Here is a 17,495-nt window from a genome sequence, read left to right as displayed (position 1 = left end):
TGTCGATACATGTTCATATTTATGGCTGTGTTTACATAACTACATTCACAACATATAGAACTATTCTGTGTCATGTTGTTTTCAAAAGGAAAACAGATTTGGGGAAAATGAATGTAGGGAAAAAAAGCTTAGAGTCTGGACGAAAAGCTGATAGTAGTTTATCATAATCCGAGACTGGTTGCTTATACAAACATAAGCTATAGACAATAATTATATACATAATTATACATGTATACAGCTGTATATATATATATATATATATATATATATATATATATATATATATATTATATATATTATATTGCTCCCCGTATAAGCAGTAAGAAATAGCAGTAATAATGTCACAATAGAGGAATGCATTAAATACCAATTGCCTTGATTTTAATTCAAATTCCGAATTTTCGGGGGCCTCCCCCTTGGTCAGGGATGAAAGTGCTAATGAATTTTCTATTTAAGAAATAATATCACTGTGAAAATTCATTAGCACTTTCATCCCTGACGATCGAAGGGAGAGGCCTCGGAAAATTCGGATTTAAAATTAAAATCAAGGCAATTGGCATTCAATGCATTCCTCTGTTGTGACATTATTACTGCTATTTCTATATATATATATATATATATATATATATACATATACATATATATATATATATATGTGTGTGTGTGTGTGCGTTGAACTTTATCATATATATATATATATATATACATATATATATATATGTGTGTGTGTGTGTGTGTGCGTTGAACTTTATCATACACATGTTTGTTCGTAGGTCTCTGATGTAGTCTCTACATTCTACACGGGCACACTCGTAGGCAAGAACACACACGCACACACACATGCACGTGCACACACACAAACACACATAATATAAACAAACTAATGTAAATATAAATAAATATATATATATATATATATATATATATATATATATATATACATACATATATATATACATATATATATATACATGTATATACATTATATTTGTTTTAAATGGCAAGTGCTCATATACATTCTGTTTCCAATGTCTATTTCCAATTTCCAGTACTTCCAGCCAAATTAAGAAGACTGCATACTCGGGTTATCAAAGTAATGCACATGTTTTATTCATGCTTTTCAAATATCTTCCAAAAAAATTCATATATGCATCATGATCCAGGCTTCGGGCTCCAAGACAGCTTGTTGTTGCAGACACCCTCATGGAGACCATGTTCCCTGAAGAAGAATAGGTAAATAAAAATCAATGCTGATTATCTTGGGATAATATTCGGAGCCTTCTTTAGAATTATTCCACTCCTACAGAGACTAGCCCTTCCCTCACCTCCCCCCCCCCCCAAACAAATACACATTAATAGGATTATGTTACAATCATCATTACATTTTGTTCAATCCTACGTCTTTCCATTACAGTAATACATCGCAAGGATCAACAAGTTCAAAGGTCCACAACATACAAGTATGAACCCTTTACATTTTTATGTCTCTCTCTTATTTTGAAGGCACCTTAGAACGTGTTGATATATTTCAACACCCTTAACTTCCTGAGCATACGTTCAAGGAAAAGAAATTCTCATGAGAGCTTTCATGAGACATTGCAGTATGATATTTTAGAGTTGAGCCATCATTATCTAAAGATTATTCCAACTTACAATTATCATAGATCATTAAGCACACAATTTATTACGGTATCATGAAATGCACACCTAATACCGACGTTATACTTTGCGAAATTTATGGAATAACGAGAAAAGCGTAGCGGGTGATGTATTTCCTATGATACTCTCTAAAGAATCGAGTGAAAATATTCACTCTTGAAGGAGTGAATACAAAAAAAAAAAAAAAGATATAACTCTAAATTCACTCTTTTTTTATTCACTCCTTCAAGAGTTAACATATATTTTCACTCGATTTTTTAGAGAGTATAAAAATATCAATATCCTAACAGGTTTGTGTTTAGAGCAGCTACATCAGCATCATCACTATCCCATTCTAACCCCTCAGATCAATTCGGCAATTAAATCCCCCTGAGTATCATTCTCCTTGTGAAAACATAATGGTCACTATATTTTCAGATTCATGTGTAGAGTTAAGTGCTCTGTGGAAGGTTGCTCTTGTTAAACCACTGTTGAAGAAGTCCGGTGTTGAAACAGAATTCAGTAATCTGAGGCCTGTTAGTAATCTTCAATACATTTCAAAGTTAGTAGAAGGCGCTGCTACCCAACAAATCCTTGAACACCTTGAGTCTAACTCACTTCTTCCATTCAATCAATCTGCTTACCGAAATTTTTATAGCACTGAGACAGCACTCGTTCGAATTAAAAATGATCTCCTGATGGCAATGGATGACCAGAAGATCAACTTACTGCTCTTACTTGATCTCAGTGGCGCTTTTGACACTATTGATCATTTCTGCCTAGCAAAAACTCTGAAAACCCATTTTTGGATTGACGGTAAAGTTTTGGAATGGATTAACTCTTATTTGTCTGGCAGAAAACAGACAGTTGAAATGGAAGACATTGTCTCTGATGTGTTCACGGTACCTTTTGGTGTCCCACAGGGGTCACGTTTAGGTCCCCTACTGTTTACACTGTACACAAGTAGACTCCTCACAAATATTGAAAAGGAGTTTCCTGCTATCACTTGTCACTGTTACGCAGATGACACACAAATATATTTGTCATTCCGCCCTAATACTAGTACACCAAATGAAGACTACTGTATAACTGTGTTAGAATCATGTATTGAGTACATTAGAATCTGGACATTACAAAACAAAATGATGTTAAATGATAAGAAAACGGAATTGTTAGTCATTGGCACTCCACGGCAAGTTTCTAAATTTGAATCAAATGGTATATCACTCGCTGATACTGTTATAAAACCATCCAATAATGTGAGAAACTTGGGGGTGTTTTTTGATACCCATTTGAATATGGAATCTCAGGTTACAAGTGTATGTAAATCAGCATATTATATGATATATAATTTGAGACGCATCCGTTATTATTTTGATCAGGACAGCATGAAGACGATTGTCCACGCATGTGTTATAAGCAAATTAGATTATTGCAACAGTCTGTTGTACGGATTACCGGATTCACAGATAGTTAAGTTGCAGCGGGTTCAAAACACGTGTGCAAGATTGATTTGTAATCTCCCAAGATTTGCTCATGTTACACCACTTCTAAAGGAATTGCACTGGCTGCCCATTCGCCAAAGAATTGATTTCAAGATATTGATGCTGGTTTATAAAGCTCTTAATGGTCAGGCACCTGGTTATATCAGTGAATTATTGAACTTTAAATCTCAGACTCATAGCCATAATCTCCGCAGTACAAATGATAGATTGACATTGCAGATACCCCAAATCAAAACAAAAGTTACCTTAGGTGACCGATCATTTTCTTGTGCAGCCCCTAGGTTGTGGAATAGATTACCATTAGACATTCGGAAATGTCAGACTTTAAATAGTTTTAAATCAAAAGTGAAAACTTTTTTGTTTTAGCATGGGCTTATTTCTTTTTGTTCTTCCCATGCAGCATTGTGCAACATAGGAATTTAAGAGCTCTTGAAGCGCAGTAGAATATATAGACATAGTTTCTGCGCTTAATAAATGATTTATTATTATTATTATTAAGTACACACATCTGCCTGGCACGGGAATAGTACCCTAGGCCTACAAAATGCTGATGTACAGCGTTATAGGGAATTACACGCATGATTATGTACACACTGCAACATGATCTTTGACATTGCATGTTGCATTTTAGATAGATGAGTCATGCTCATCAATGTCTGTCGCAGGGTGGTACCTTTTGTCTACACTGCGCGCTATTCTCCCGTAGACACAATGGTGTATTATGTATAACTCAACACAAACAACTTTGATTTCAATCCCCATACTGCGGTAATCCCCCTTTTGTGTCAATGTCAGCCTTATCGCCTTTTAGTCTGATGAGGCTCACTATTTTTTTTTCTTTTATATTGTATGTACGTATTTGTAGAATAACAGCCCTAGCTGGCTGAGCAAGGGTTGAAATAAAATGAAACTAAAATGAAATGATTCTACGGTACTATCGCCGTTACAGTCACTCTTTAACTTTTGGTTTAAAGGGAATGTATATATTATCATCGGTTAAGGAGAGGATTCAGTTTTTAACTTTTAGCAAGATACCTGAAACCACTTCGTGAAATGTTAAAATGCATACAATTCTGAGAGAAATTCAAAGTTTATTCATACAAATTGGTTTTGAAACGGCTGAGATATCAAAACAAAGTAAAATAAAGCGATCCTAATAAAAAGGGTGGGTCCCACTTTTTATAAGCATTGCTTTGCTTTGGATATCTCAGCCATTACAAAATCGATTTTCATAAAAAAAAAAAACACAAGCAACGACTTTGAATTCGTTTTAGAACTGTATGCTCTTTCATGATTTCATAAGAGATTTCTCATTTTCTCAAAAAGTCATAATTAAAAAACGTTGGAAACCTGCAGAAGCCCCATTTCAACGGAAACTGTACCACCCCTTTAAGCTAATATCGACTTTAATCACTCTGATATTTGCAACGCACTTACCTCTAGACCATGGAGACCTCCTCTTCAGTTTCACGGGGAACTTCCCTTCTAATCTGCAAAGTTTGGAAATTTTACAAACAATGAGATAAAGAAATAACAAACTGTTATTTCTACGGACGTTATAGTGCACTATAGCAGAATAGTATACTGTATAGCCTCGTCATAATGTTCTATGTACGTTTTGTGTCCCTTAAACCTGACAACTTTATAGAATGTATACAACACACAAACAGAATGACAGTTTATAGAGAAGTTTTTTTGAATGGAACATTCGATTCAATTCAATTGTGCTTTAATTTCATCCATCCATGAAAGCTAAAAGACAAGATATGGTTTTCGATAAATCTTATTGTTAAAGAAATACAAAAAAAATAAAGTTTAAGAAAAAATGAAGAGTTTGTTTGCAAAAACCGATAAGTCCATATTTGTCAAATGGAGATATTTGCCATTAAAGGTCTAGAAAAATAAAGAGAATAATAAGAAAATGTGTGCTTCTTTTGACCATAACTTCAAAAATATACCTTTATATGTAGTGACCAATATATCATTTGAAAGGTATTATTTTGTACTTTATGACAGAGACCGTACTTCAAAATCTTCAAAAATGGACTTATCGGTTTTTGCAAACAAACTCTTCAAATATATGTATGAATGAATGAGTAAAGACAATACATAATTATATATTTTTCAACATTTCAACAATTTTCAGCGGAAGCCACAGTAGCTATCCCATAGCCAAAGCAAGACGAAAAGTTTACGAATCTATTCCAGAAGTCCATATGAAGTTATCATTTTGTATCAAATTTCGTGCCAACTAATTAAAAATGTCAGCAAAATAAAGAGCGTACCGTTTCGTTATTGTGGCAATCTCTACCGACTCTTTTCAATATGGAAATAAACATCTGGCACCTATCTGGCTTGTTCTGCTTGATAGAATGTCAAATACACTGTAACTAGATTTTCTATCTAGTCAAAAGTAATCATGTTATACCCCGCCATTAATCAATTGCGGTCTTTCATAAAAAGGCAGCGTGATACCGGATATCGTATCTATGCACTTTGCAGGAAAAAGTCAATAAGAAAAAGCAGGGAAAGGTTTGTTTTTGATTTATTTTGTTTCGGTTTCTGGTTTATGTTTCTAGACGAAAGTGAGATCATATCTAGTGTGTGTGTGGTTTTTTTTTTTGTGTGTGTGCGTGGTTTTTTTGTGTGTGTGTTTTGTTTTGTTTTGTTTTGTTTTTTTGCCGGAAGAAAACATACAGCAAAGACAGGTAAAATCGAATACCTACCTTAAAACATGGGAAGAAAGCCAATGCCCGACTTTCGCTCCTCTCTCCGTCTACTGTATATTTTTCCCCCGAGAATTGAACAAGAGTGAATGGAGAAAAATGGGAAGAATCATCAGTATGCTAATTCATGCAGTGGAAGATATGACGTAATCAAAAGCTCTAGCCTGCGGTGGACAAACAAAACAAACATTTGCGATGCATTAAAATGTATAACAATTTAATAACTTATTATGGCTTTACACGTGTTTACGTGGTAATGAATTCAAGTATATTCATTTTGTCTGTGATCAACAGTTTATTCGTGAAAAACCAACACACACACACACACACAAAACACACACACATACACATTTAATATACAATATACATTTATATATACTATAAATATGTATATATATATATATATATATATATATATATATACATGTGTGTGTATGTGTGTGTGCTTGTGTGTGTTTTTTTATTATATAGTTATATTAGGGCTTGACATGGCCATTCGGGCCATTAAAATCTCTAAATCTGAGAATTGTGTGCCCGAAAGAGATTTGTAGTGGCATGTTATAAACAGAAGTAACAATACATGTTGAATCTTATAGTTGTACGGTCCGGGCCACCAAATTGTCACAAATTTTTAGTGGCGGCAACCGCTAATGTGGAACCCTGCATTGTATTTTCATATAAACATAATTCAGTAATAATAATACAGTACATATGCACACATAATTATGTCACAACGGTCCTCATTTGATCTTGAACTTGGCAAAAAAAAAAATGTCGATCTTGCAAGACCCTTCTCTGTTTATGGTAACAGATAATCAAATCTATATAGTAAATTACATGAGATGCAACTCCAGAACTACTGCATTCAGATATCCTTGAAACCTCTTTGAAAAAAGAAATCTTTTGAAAATGGATAAAATATAGGTTTTCCCGCCTAATTTCATAATAGTTGCATTCGAAATAATGAAAAGGTGTTCAAATTCAAGCGATTTTGGCCACTGCTCTACTCTCATGGTTAATTTTGATTCTTTGAGTATTCAATTTCCCTTTATGTCATTCTTTTTAGATTTTATTTCATTCAATTTAGAGAGAAATTCAGATTTTATTTTATTCAATTTAGAAATTCATTTAATTTAACAACTCAAAGTAAGCATTCAATTTCGCGTCAGCTGGGTAGACGTTAAATTTCGTCCCAAATACCAGTTTCAATTTCATTAATTTTATAGGGATACAACTTCGCACTTTGAATCAACATAAGAAGTTTCCATGCGTCTCCACGGATTCTTTCGGGTTTTTTTTTCTCTATGTTATATTGGATTCCGGTCTAGAATTACATTCTAATTTCAAAGTTTCACTTATTCAGTTTAGTTCTATGAATTGTATTGTCTGTATAATCTTGTCTTCCATCTTCAAATTACCCTCTTGTACAATATCGATGTAACAATAAGGGATTGAATCTCAAAATGTTATCTACATTCAAATTTACATTTTGATTCTATCTTATCTTCTCCGTGATGTCCATATCATAAGTTGCCACAATCGGCTCAGATGTAGACCTGTTCAACCAAAGGGTTTCGCCAGTGATATAGTCTTGCTATATACAGTTGTCAAAAGCTTGGCCCATAAATTCTGTCCGTATGCGAGATATTCATTTGGGTGCACGTCACGAGACCGACACCCACGAGTCATACAGCCAACGAGTCATACAGCCCATTAGTTCGACACTAAGCTAACAAGGCCCACGAGACCGACACATTAAACTCCGTGTTGTATCTGTCGAACTCGTGGGCGGTTTTACCTAGTGTCGAACTCATTGGCTTTTATTTGCCTAGTGTCGAACTCATGGGCTGTATGACTCATGAGCTGTACGACTCATGGACCTGTTTTCAATGTCGGACTCGTGGGCTGTATGACTCGTGGGGGTCGGTCTAGTGGGATGACCCCATTCAAATATTCTGCTCTAGCAACATGAAAGTCGTGTATGAATATAATGTTCATGTATGTGTTTGAAAGAGGAGTTACACGAGCTTTCATAGGCCCTATATCAGATATTATGAAGCAGAAGTCCCATGACAAGATACATTAAGTTTGCGTATTCAAATAGATGGGTAACTACAAAAAACACTGCACATTATAATTATTGTAGATGTTTGCCTTATCGTGAATTTGAATTCCTTAACCTTCTTCACGACGATGCTGACGGGAATTTGAATGCGTTGTACGTGAACTATTAATTAGAATGCCCTTTTCACATGTTAATTTGAGAAACTCATGATATCCCAAGCTGATGAAATTTGATTGAATGAACTCGGTGATCATTCAAATTCACTCAAACATGAATGATCGCATTGTTAAATCGAATGCAAATCTGATGAAATTGGGAGGGAAAACCTATAGTATACATCTCTCTATATGGACGAGCTGAAAACAAATACCTGTCTTGGTACGGCATTTCCACATAATTCTAGCTACCACACAGAAAATGCAGAATACAGGCACCAACGTTGCATATAAAATCGTCTTCAGGTTTTTGCGTGGGGCGTCTCTGTCATCATGATTTTCTTTAGCTATATATGAAAGGAGGAAATAAAAAAAACCAACAACTTATATTTAAGTGATTGCGATTGTGGCACTGGATCCTGGTATGATATCCTATATTATCTATTTCTTTAGATATACTTTCTTAATTCTAAATTCTTTGATTGAAAATATTGATCAATCTCAATTTCTTCTCGATACTATGAATGTAAAACTTTCCCTTCTGGGGTTATGTGAAACTTGGATGGCCGAGAATTTGGGGTCATCCCACTAGACCGACACCCACGTGTCATACAGTCCACGAGTTCAACATTGAAAACAGGTCCATAAGTTATACAGCTCACGAGTCAACCTATGAGTTCGACACTAGGCAAATTAAGCCCATGAGTTCGACGCTACGTAAAACAGCCCACGAGTTCGACAGATACAATGTATAACACGGGGCTTAATGTGTCGGTCTCGTGGGCCTTGTTAGCTTATTGTCGAAACTAATGGGCTGTTTGACTAATGAGCTGTATGACTTGTGGGCTGTATGACTCGTGGGTGTCGGTCTCGTGACGTGCACCCGAGAATTTCACTTCATCAGTTTTTAGAAGGTATGTACACGTATGATGTACACGGGTCAATTGAAATGATAACCCATTTATGTCAGATTCAATTGAATGTATTGTAATTGATACAGGTATTAATAGAAACAAAGTAAAACAAAGCCATCGTAATAACGTGTGGGTCCCACACTTTCTTAGAATCGCTCTTTTTTTTTAATATCTCAGCCATTTCAAAACCAATTTTCATCAAATAAACGTTGAATTCCTCTTAGAATTACATGATCTTTCATATTTCATAAGAGGTATCTCATTATTCCAACAACAACACAAAAAAATGTTAGAAACTGAAATTAGGTCTCAACCAAAACTGTACAATCACTTTAACCCCAAGAAGGGTGCAAGTCACGATGGGTTTTCTTCTCATCTCATGAAATGCATTTCGCAATGAAATACTTTCACCATTACTTCACATTTTGAATTTGTCCTTACCAGCATACTGGTATTGTGCTAACTGAAATGAAAATTGCTAAAGTTAAAACAATTTACACGAGAGGAAGAGAGGATGAGTTATTGGAAATTATCTACCAGTATTATTATCTTCCATTTCTGGTGGCTTATGATCGTTTAATTAATATCTGAAATGTGATATTTTAAATGATATTCAATTCCGGTTTTGCAATAACATGCAAGCAATCGTGACATTTTATTACGGGTTGTAACTTGAACGCCATAGACACAGGTCGCATTAAAACTCGGTATGTTTCCACACTATCCCAAGGCCTTTTGCATGATAAATTACGAAATTCTGTTGTAAAAACTAATTTCATTATGGTATTCGTGGAAAGGCTTTGGAGTGGTTCAAAAGCTATCTTACTGGAAGAACTCAATTTGCTATACGGTGAATAATCATGATTTTGAAATAAACTCCATTTGCTGTGGTGTACGATGTGCAGTACTCTATTAGGTTCTCTTTTATCTATTCAAAATATATCAATGACTTCCGGAATTCATCCTCTCTGCTGTCTTTTCTTCTGTTCGTGGACAGGTGGATGACACAAGGTTTTAAAAATTCTAGCTCAAATCCTAATGTATCGCTTTAATAATGAATTGCAGTATAAATAAGATTAATGGTTTTCAGTAACACAAAAAGGCCCCTTCCAGGTTTAGTATTAGTGACTGGAATACAGTCAAACCACATAGATTCGACAAAATTAAGATATCTACATTGATAGTAACTCATCTTAGAAAGTTCGTGATGATTATTAATGTAAATTCTTTGTTGAAATGTTGGAGTTGTTCACAAACTGAAATATATCTTTCCAAAGCCAATATTGCATTATCTTTAATCATCGTCATTATTACAAACACTACTTAAATGACGGAACATCGGCCTTGAGAAATTGCTCAAAATTTGTGCATTCCGTAAATTTTATTACATTCATGACATATTTCTCCCAATTTTGTGTTTCCTACTCGTCATTCACACGTTGTTTTAAATGTTTATGTTATTACATGTGCAGCATACACCCAGCAAGTTTTCAAGTTTTATTGGTATATAGGTTTATCATATTATCCGTTATCATACGTCCTTAAATACATTTTTTCAATGAGCCATCTCAAATTGACTGTCGTGTTTAACTGATACATGTATTTCGAAATCAAATGGGAAGCAAAAAATTTGTATGAAAATGCGGAGTATGGAACAATAAATGATAATAATAACAATAATAATAATAATAAACAATACATATCTATATCTCTCTCTAATGGTATAAAATTATGTTCCGCGACAGTAACCTGCACTATTTGTAACTTGCCTGTAAAGACCAGAGTCGAGACACTTGTTGCTTGTGTGGTGGTCTCCACGTTATTGGTTGTGGTACCAGACTCGGTAGTAGGCCCTATACAGAAACGAGGTTTGGACACTTCAGAGCTTGAATGAAATCAAACCGGAACCATTTCATTGCATTGTCTTTTTGTGTCTATATGATTATAATACGTCTTCTTCATCAAATTACTCTGCTTGTGGTTGGCTGATTTTATTCATAAGTTTTGCTTTCGAACGAGCCACACGGATTATTCTATAAGAAATTAAAGGGATGGTACAGTATTGGTGGAGATGAGAATTGGGCTTTTAACTTTTTGCAAGATACCACGAAAACACTTCTGATATAGTACAGAACATACCATTTTAAGAGGAATTCAAAGTTTATTTGATGAAAATCGGGTTTGGAATGACTGAAACATCCAAAAACAAAGCAAAACAAAGCGATCGTAATAAAGTGTGGGTCCCACACTTTATTAGAATCACTCTTTTTTGGATATCTCAGCCATTTCAAAACCCTTGAATCTTCATCAACTAAACATTGAATTCCTCATAGAATTACATGCTCTTTCATATTTCATAAGAGGTTTCTCATTATCTCACCAAAAAATGTTGGAAACCTGAAATTAGGTCTCAACCAAAACTATACGATCCCTTTAAAACACGGAGCCATTGCACAGCATAAACATCTTCTTTTTTTTTTTTCTTTTGGTTGTCAGCTAACAAAAGGAAGATTGGTATTCAAAGATGTACAATAGAACGATATATCAGTTGTAATGCAAATAAAATAATCATCATGATGGTCGAAATCCTAAAAATGGTTTAGTTTGCTCAAGTTCTATGACTATACTCTCTGTCCAATAAAACTGTCGCAGTGAAAATGATAATAGCAAAGAGACAGGTGTTTTCTTACCGTTTACGTGTATTTTCACCTCAAACAGATACTGGGAGGTCTTATATAAATCAGCATGGCGATAGGTTTTACACTTATAAACACCCTCGTCCTCCCGCGATATGTTGTAAATAAGAAGACAGCCGCCGTTGTCCTCAAGCCCATACTTATTGGGAAACTCAGTGTGTGAGTTATAAGGTGGTGGTGCCCAGGTCGCAAATGTCGTGTCCCTGCTTGAAGACCCATTTTTACCCCATGCCAGGGCATATGCTCCCTGACGATTATCCCAGCAACAAACTTTTGCCTCCTCACCCATCATAACATGGGTGATGTTAGGAGCGCGCGTAAAGGCAAATGTAGGATCAAATATTAAAAGAATGGCAACTGTCTTGAGTAGCAACATATTTGTAATCTCAGCAAAACAAGGATCATACACCGGAGGAGAACACCTATCCGTAATTTATCCTGTATCCTGTCCCGAATGTGGTCCACACAGCGAATGAGCTGCGCACATCACGCAGCCGATTATTATGACATTTAACACATGTATATTGCAAAGCGAAACTGGTAGTGTGGGCGTAGGGCCTATTCTCGAACGTTCCGCAGTACAGTATTACGTAGCTGGGCGCTCAGCCAATCGCGTATAGAAAACGATTATACTAATACATATTCATGAGATAGTACTGCACGTTGATCTTGTGCTCTCTCTTACGCACCGAATGAGGACAGCGCTCTCAAAATGAATTGATCGCGACAATTACCAGACAATCATTGCAATGATTTGAGAGATATAACAGGTAGAAAAATTGTTGAATGACCAAGGCAGAGCGGTACACTCACGATGTAAATGAATTAACTCGAACGTAAATAAATATGCATTAAAGGGGCATTCCAGACGATTTTCATAATTACACATCAAGTACATGTAGTACATAAATCAACGGCTCCATGTATAGATTTGTAGAATTTATTGTTGTCCTTGAGCAGAGAAACAATACTCTGAAAAATCTTAAACGAATTACACTGAACAATGTTGATGACGTAGGAGCCTCACATATTTTAGTAATGTAGCAGTGTAATTCCATTACAATACCACTTGCTTAACAAGTTCACCTGTGTAGAATGTATGCATGCCATCTTCTTTTGTTCTGCTTCCTTGAGCCCCAACTCTTGCATTCTTATGGTGAGGCTGCCATGTCATCGTCCTTGTTCATTGCAATTTGTTGTAAATTTTGAAAACATTCTTATTCCTCAACCCAATCACTACAAATTCTGAAACTCTGTACTCGGTATAACTAATTTATAGTTGTTCAAATGTAAAAGTCTGAAAATCATCCGGAGGTCCCCTTTAAGCGACGTCATCAAATGTGATAACTTAACATTTTTAAATCACTGCTCCCTATGGTAGGCCTAAACAGTTCCTTTAATTGCACGAGTCTCATACTAATTGCACAATAGTTGACAGCCCTGCTTATAATAACGTATAGTACAAGGTGTATAAGCATTTATTGCACTATCTGTCAGCTCTCTCCAAGTGAAACCAGTGACATCTCAAATATGGATCCCGGGGTGATGTTCGTTATTCCTTGAGCTGCATCAATCCGAAAATGAAATAAAGTTCATCATTTCAAAACACATTAAAATTCCCAATTCAACAATACCTAGAAATATGCCTAAATAATAAGAAAGCACGTGTAAGTACCATGGTTAATTCAGCTAGTGTATAAGTGGACCATTAGGCCTACCTGATGTGTTCCAAAAGCATCCTGTAAAAAAAGAAAGAAAATACATTTGGTACCCTCCTCAACGATAACTTTGAAAAACAGTGAAGCACTCCAAATACATTTTCAGGGTATGAAACTAAAGTTATAACTCATGGCCCACATCTTACAGAAAATCCCATTTTATTTCCTTTTGTGGAAATGAGGATTTTTGTAGAGCATGTCAGGAATCTCTTTCCTCCAAGTTCTGTCTATTGTGCTTACACATTAACATGCAGTGCCAAGAGCATCCAAGTGCTAAACTTGGAAGAATTTGACCCATGACATGCTTTACAACAATCCACATTTCTCTGTGACCACTGAACCAAATTGAATGGGGTTTTCTGCAAAATAGAGCTAAGATGTATATATTTTAAGACCTTGAAGTAGCATTTAGACGGTTTAATCATATTGGGTGTTATCAATGCGAAAATTTGATTGCAGTTTCTATTTTTTTTTTTTTTTTGGGAGGGGGGGAGGGGGGACATACTGTATAGAATGTATGAACCCTCTTACTCGATCAAGAAATACAACCAAACCTGTCAATAGCAGCTACCCAAGGGAAATGACAAAAATGGCCGCTGTAAACAGTTGGCCATTATAAACAGGTCGGTGGCAATTTTTAGTATTAACACTTGCATTGTATAATAGCACGAAATGCCGCATGTTATTCTTTAAAAAAAAAAGAAAGAAAAGAAAAAAAATAGCTAATACAAGCTTGCATGGGCATCTATGCACTTCTGGGGTGAAAAAAAGAAAAGGGGGGGGGGGCAAAGTGGTGACACCTTAGTATTCCTTTGTATGGTGCAAAAAAAGTGAGGGGCCCCCAATCCCCCCCCCCCCCCAGTTCTGCCGGCCCTTATGATATGGTATCGTATGTACAATGTATTGGGAATCGAGTTCTTAGAAGGTACGCTGAAGAATGATTTGCGACACAAAGTGAATATGTTTCAAAATGTATTTTATTTGAGAGGTTTCTTGTGGTATGTCCTTTCACACCAAGAGTCAAATCTTCCTGAACCTTATAATTCACAAGATACAGCAAATACACACAATGAGCGACATACAGGACTATGACGAGGTGAATGGGGATGGAGCCTTGAAGGTAATCAACTGGGCAAAACTTAAGTTTTTCGAGAAACAAAGTCAGAACTTGTTTCAGCAAAGGGGGTAGTACCTCCTTGGTTTGAGGGTGGTTCAACTCTACACCATTTCAAAGTACAGTGGATTCCCGGTATAAAGAACATGGTTATGACAAAGTTCTGGTTACAGCACAATAAAAACTTTGGCCACAACAATATCCTCTATTTTTTTTATTGCTTATTTGTTTGGTTATAACGGAATTTCGATATAAATTATAATGAAAGAAAACTGCTGGTCCCGAAGACTTTGTTATAATGGGAGTCCTCTATAATGGCTGTGGTAGGACAGGATGTTTATGGTTGACTCAACCCAGTTGCGTGCATTTTAATTTTGCGATTTGTGAAATTAAAATGCGCATGAAAATTCTTGTTTATACTATATGCATTGAATGGCAGTGTCAATTCGCGAAAATTTCATGGCGCAAAAAAGGCTGTCGGCTCAAATTTGCGAAAATTTCATGCCGCAAATATTATATTTTACAGTACAGAATACTTGGGACTACATAATTGGGAGATGGGGCTGGACGTTGTCTGATTATGTGAGAGAACAAGGGCACCATTCTTCAATATATTCTGGTGGTATACTTCAGGGATGACAGAGGACAGAGACTCAGTGGAGGCAGGGAGTATATTGGTATAGAGGTCGATGACTGGCCGGAGGTGAGGAGATGGTCATCATAGTGGAATGGAAGGGGACTGTTATAACTTTGGGTATCATGACACCACAGCAGATGGTAGTGTGCTGGTACGGTAAGGTATGATACAGTATGGAAAGGTTCGGTTTGGTTCCTTTATGAGGGCTCGAACATGACCTTTGACCGGAGTCAGGACTTAGTTTTCATTTCAGTCATATTTATCAATCTCAGTTATATAGACATCACAGACATGATGCACAAGATTTACACAAATTACGGACGGGTTTACGGCAATTAGCCCCTGGACAATTACCCCAGACCCTTCCCCCGACTCTAACCCAAACCTAGCCCTAATCTTTACTCTAATCTTATCACTGACCAGTATTAAGCAGGGGGGGGGGGGGGGGAAATTACCCTAATACGTTTATGGACATGCTGTATTACCCATGCACATTTGAAAAGGAGACACAATTGTACAGTAGTAAGTACAAAATGACAAAAATAGCACTTCAGTACCACATTCATTCCTACAAACATGGCATAATTGTCCATGCTCATTTCTCGACCAATGTAATACACTCGTAGCATTTCTGCCCCCCCCCCCCCCCCACGGAAGAAAGCAGTAACTGCATAGCTGCAGAGCTGAGATAAATGCGATTTTGTGTTTTTTGCAGATTCTTTAAAAACACAGAAACATTCAAAAATAATTTTGTGGTATGATTATGCACCATACCTAGTTGTCTAACAATACCTAGGAAAAAATTATGTTTCCGTTATTTTTTGAATGTTATTTAGGAAAATGCAGTTACTGCGGTGGCTCACCCTTGATTCTGGGTAGTTTCCCCACGGAAAAAAGCAGTAACTGCAGACGACCAGGAGTCTGCTGTTTTCCCCATGGAAAAAAGCAGTAACTGCACATGTCACATGACCATAGGAGGAGAATTGTTACCACCACCAGGTTATAAAGTTCTTCTACTTTCTGGTTAGTCTAGATCTATAAGATCCAGGACCTAACGCTAGACCTAGACTAGGTCTTGTCGATTGAATGGCATTCTGTGTAAAAGTAAGGTACATGTAACCTAGCCTAATTGAACTTTGGAGTGCCCGGCCTGGCCCTTGACACATGACCCTGGACTAGACAATAAAGTCAAGTCTCTTCGTCTTAGATCCTAGTCGAACTCTGACGTTTACACTTAAGCTAGACTACAGATCTATGCCCAATGTTAGTGCTAGACCTAGATCTATTACGTTAGATTAGGCCTACTGACATTTTGTCTAACACTAAACAGTTAACAATAGATTAGACTCTAGGCCTAGATCTACTCTGTAACGTTAGATCTGGTAGACCTAACTTTAGGGCCTACATCTAACGTTAGACTAACGTTAGTGTATTAATACTAGTGCTCATCTCCCTTCAAGTTCAATATATTTTCAGCTCACCTAGATTTTCTGGTTCTGGTTCTGGCCAAAGCCATGGCTAACATGACTTTTCCTCTGCAATTCATGATAGATTTACAGGCATGCCTGGACCGCAGAAACTGTGTGACACCATGGTTAGCACTGGCATGATCACTCAGACTCTACCAGACCTGCAATACTGTGCAAGTGATGACTGTGATATGATGTGATGCAATGTTTAGCTAGTTACTGCATGCAGAATTTATGCGCATGCAGCTAGCTGCACGCGTATTCTGCACTATGAGCGCGCTGAGTCTGCCAGGTTTGCTAGTCTCCAGAAAGAAGCTTTTTCTACAACTTGTCATATGATTCCCTGCGGGCAGAGTCAAGTTACTGGTGAAACAATCTTTTTATATGTACTCCCCTAAATTATGGAAGAAACTGCTGTTTACATTGTTAAAGAAAAAAAATAGTAGAAAAAATAAATGGTATTAGGGAAAAAATATACAGGAAGGACTATACAGAGTCTGAATGATTAGACTAAATTGTCAGTTACTGCTTTCTTCCGTGGGCTTTGTTAGTTACTGCTTTCTTCCGTGGGGAAACTTGCAAAGTTGAATCAACTGGATGCAGTTACTGCTTTTTGCAAAAGTGAAAAATTGCATTTTTGGTCACTTTCATTTTTTTTTTTTCAAAACTGACCTATTAACATTGGAGAGCATTGGGTAAACTATTCATTTTTGCAAAAAAGTAAACATTCATAAAAATGTCAGTTACTGCTTTTTTCCGTGGGGGGCAGATTGAATCATATGCAACAGTGATTTCTGGCCTTGGTGCCTGGCAAAGAGCTATCAACTGCCTCTTTCATATTCAACATAGTTTCTTTGA

General features: G+C 36.4%; 1 long non-coding RNA gene across 2 annotated transcripts; it reads right to left on the bottom strand.

Annotated features, from left to right (window-relative positions):
• Positions 1-1,085: 1,085 nt before the first annotated feature.
• LOC140230273 (uncharacterized) lies at positions 1,086-11,783 on the bottom strand. 2 transcript variants are annotated; one of them, XR_011901376.1, is made up of 6 exons: positions 11,694-11,783; positions 10,773-10,856; positions 8,305-8,436; positions 5,870-5,922; positions 4,581-4,633; positions 1,086-1,219 (listed from the first exon to the last, which is right to left on the bottom strand). It is a non-coding gene; the product is annotated as an uncharacterized lncRNA (long non-coding RNA). The 2 variants fall into 2 exon arrangements; XR_011901375.1 differs by lacking the exon at positions 11,694-11,783 and having other exon boundaries at positions 10,773-10,983.
• Between the last annotated feature and the right edge of the window lie 5,712 nt (positions 11,784-17,495).

Source organism: Diadema setosum, chromosome 6 (genome assembly GCF_964275005.1).
Source record: "Diadema setosum chromosome 6, eeDiaSeto1, whole genome shotgun sequence".
Lineage (NCBI taxonomy): Eukaryota > Metazoa > Echinodermata > Echinoidea > Diadematoida > Diadematidae > Diadema > Diadema setosum.
This window is presented reverse-complemented; position numbering and strand designations above follow the sequence as displayed.